We start from the raw sequence: 4,002 nt of genomic DNA on the forward strand, positions 1-4,002 counted from the left end.
CGGCATTAAAAATGTTTTGTTTTACTCCAAAATACATATTATTTCCACAATTTATCACATTCCTTTGTATCTATTCCTTATAATTCATTGACCTTGGGAAAACAAGAAAAATCCATATGAAGTAATCTCTTGGTTTTCTTTTGATTTCAAATAACAAAAACCCAACTCTAATCAGTTTAGGCAAAAATAGGAATGAATGACTAGTTCATGGACACTAAAATAGGGCTGGACAACCAACTGGGATATAGGTAGGCTTCTGAGCCAGGCTCCATCTGACCCATCTTTGTCCCTGCTGGAGCTTCTGGTAGGATTCTGGCTCCTGACATGCCTGAAAGTATGGCTTTAATGTTAGAGCAGGACTGACTGCTCTACTCTCCCTGATCCAAAGGGCAAAACCTCCCAAGAAATGGAGTTGGCCTGATTTTGAGGGGATGGTGGGAGATAGCTTCTTTTTTTGTAATCCTCACCCTAGGATTTTTTTTCCTATTGATTTTTAGAGAGAGTGGAAGGGATGGTGGGAGGGGGAGAGAGAGACAGAGAGAGAGAAGCATCAATGTGAGGGAGGCACATCAATTGGTTGTCTCTGGAACACAGGATCAAACCTGCAACCCAGGTACATGCCCTTGACCAGGAATTGAACCCATGACCCTTCGGTGCACAGGCCAGCACTCTAACCACTGACCCACCCTGGCCAGGGTGGGAGGTGAGAATTTTTGGTAAAGCGGGTAGCTGTGCCCCTAAAAGAGGGGGATAGGTAGGCAATTTAACTGTTGTCTAGCTTGTATGACTGAGGACCAGGCTTATGTGGAGAGCTCCCAAGTGTTTCAAATAGTAGGGTAAATCCTTGAGAATCCAGGGAAGTCCACAGAGAACTTAGAACTTGCACTGGGCTTTAAGGAGAGGAAAGGTGGACAGGTATGTGGAGAAGAGGAGAAATTAAAAACTAGGTTAGGCAGAAAGGCTGCCTGAAAAGCAAGAACACTCAAAGAAATATGGTGGTTGGCCCATTCTGAGAACTCTTTCAACATAACTTTGAGGACATTGATCACAGCCTTTTGACCAAGATTGCAAACTGTGTATATGATAGACTTGAATGACAGGCAAATGCCTGGGTCTAGCAATACTTGACTGACTCAGGAGAACCACAGAGGCCATAAAATACATGGCTGAGGCAAATTATCCACCCAAAGAGGCCCCCATTCAAGTGCTAAGGTCTTCACTCAAGATCACCTCAGCCCATCAATATCTGGAATGGGGTTCAGTTACATTGACCACTTTTTCTAACTTGACACCCTTTCTATCAGGAGTACCAGTAGGACCTCTGCACCCGCTCTGTCTAGATACCTCTGGGACACTATCAGCATTGACCTTCCTTCAGACTCACCCCATACTCTATCAGAACAGTGCTCTTCAAACCTTGCAGCCAACTGCTTTCCCATCCATCCACACTCGCATCTATACCATCCATTTACACACCTCTTTTTAAAAATATATATATATTATTGATTTTTTACAGAGAGAAAGGGAGAGGGATAGAGAGTTAGAAACATCAAGATGAGAAACATCAATCAGCTGCCTCCTGCACACCCCTCACTGGGAATACGCCCGCAACCAAGGTACATGCCCTTGACTGGAATCGAACCTGGGACCCTTCAGTTCACAGGCCGACGCTCTATCCACTGAGCCAAACCGGTTAGGGCTGCACACCTCTTTCATAGTCATTGGAATCTGCCATCTCTACAGACTGCCCATCTGCTGCCTTTCAACACTGCAGCCACCATTTATATTTCTGGAGTGAATAGCTCAAAATCTTCCATGTCCGCACAGCCACCTGTCTATTGCACAGCTTGATCATACTCAGACTGAGTGTATTATTGGTTCTGAGAGGGATGCTGCTTTAACTGCTCCTCCAGGCAACATTGGGCCCCTAACATTGTGGGCATAATGACAACAACTTGCTACTCCACCCAGAACGTTTTGGTTCTAACCTGTCATGTCCCTGTGTCTTATCAGAACTGCTTGCTAGTATTTAGAGGAGTGATAGGCAGGAGACCTCCAGAAAATCTGACTCCAAGAACTACAGGCCTGCCACCTGGCTCTCTCAGGGTATTGGATGTCATTAGCCCTGTAGCCTTCCGGGCCCAGCAATTCCCAGTCACATAAGTCCACCCCATCTTTCACTGATTTCTATGTCTGTCTGCCAATAACCTGCCCTTTCCTCTAGCCTACATGTGCATACATATACATGCACACACATCACACACACAAGCCCCCTGCCCTGGCTACTTAACAGATTGCAAACTGTGTATATGATAGGAGAACCCAGCACTGTTCTGTCAGTGCCAGGTTCTATGTCAGAAAGCCCAGAACTTTCCTCCACTAGAACCCAGGGAAAGACCTCTCTTTCTGCTAAAAGTGAGGAAATGGGCAGGGGCTGCCCTCCTCTAGTCCTTTGAGTGAACCGGACCCTCTCAATCATAAGACACAGACACACACACACACACACACACACACACACACACACACCCAGAACAGCTCTTGTGTTTGGTGAATTTTCCCAAAATGGACCTGCATACTCCAACCTATTTCTCTTTTCTTTTTTTCTCCCAGATTCTGATTTCCTAGTTTTCCTCCTTTGCATCTTGTGGTATTTTCTGATACTCCTAATTTGATATTCTTGTTAAATCTCCTTCTAGACTTTGTTCCCTGTCTGCTTGCCTTCCCATCCTCCAGATCTTATTACCATCCCACCTGCCTCACCAAGGGAGAATGACTTGTTTTACAACAATGCTTTAATGTGCATAGGAATCACCCAGGAATTTAGTGAGAATACATATTCTGATTCAGAAGTTCTAGAGTGGGGTCCAAGATTCTCTATTTGTATCATCAAGCTGGATGCAGAAAGTACTGAACGGTACAGATGCTGCTAGACTACAGACTGCACTTTGAGTAGAAAGACTGACCGCCTTTCATTGCCACTAATGGGGGCAGGGCTGGAGGTCAATGGCCCCAAATAGTTGCTGCTAGCTAGCACATAGCTGTTTCAAGGCAGTGTATTAGTGTGAGCTGCTTTGTGGCATGCTCCCACAAAGTTGCTCCTACTGATGGAGGCACTAGTCTTGCTCCTCCAATCTAGTTATAGCTCCACAGCCCCAGAAGTAGACAGTGGGTATATAGCCATATGCCTTCCCTGTGGTTTTTCTGCCTTCTCCCCAGCACACATTTTCCATTGTCCTCCCCAGGGACCCACCATCCTAAAGTTTCAGATTTGAAGCCCTGGGTTCAAACCCCCACTATGCCACCTGATTAATCCTCTGAGCCCGTTTTCTCACCTGGATCATGTGCATAGTGAACAGGACACTGATTGAAAAACGCTCATTAAATAAGTAACCATTACACTTTCGCCTATTATTTGCACTCCTTCCTCTCTATCGTGTTTTTCTAACTTAGCCTTGAGGCTCTAATGGTGCTTTGTCCATCCTTGAGAATTATTTTAAAAAAATACATTTTTATTGATTTCAGAGAGGAATGGAGAGGGAGATGGGAACATCAATGATAAGAATGAATCATTGATTGGCTGCCTCAACCCTTAACTGGAATCAAACTTCAGTCTGCAAGCCAACTCTCTAACCATTGAGCCAAACCAGGTAGGGCAATACTTGCGAATATTTTTGTACCTAATACCACTGTTATACAGTAAGATCACAATTTTGTTTAACGCAAAAGAAGAAAAAAGTAAACATGAAGGGAGAGGTGCTGGTATTCATTTTCTTCATCTCCCTAAATTTCCTATAATGAACACTTACTTTGGTAAATTCGAAAAATGGCAAGGTTACAACCACAAAAGAAGGGGCATACAAATCGAGCTTCCATACTCTACTGAAAGGAGAAAAACAGACGGGGACCGCCGCGGCTGGGAGGTGGTCACGCGGCTCTCGCCCCTCGCCTCCGCGAGATGACGTCAGTCACGTCCTCTCGCGTGCGCCGCCGCTCCCGGCCAGC

This window comes from Myotis brandtii, unplaced genomic scaffold (genome assembly GCF_000412655.1).
Source record: "Myotis brandtii unplaced genomic scaffold, ASM41265v1 scaffold251, whole genome shotgun sequence".
Classification (NCBI taxonomy): Eukaryota; Metazoa; Chordata; class Mammalia; order Chiroptera; family Vespertilionidae; genus Myotis; species Myotis brandtii.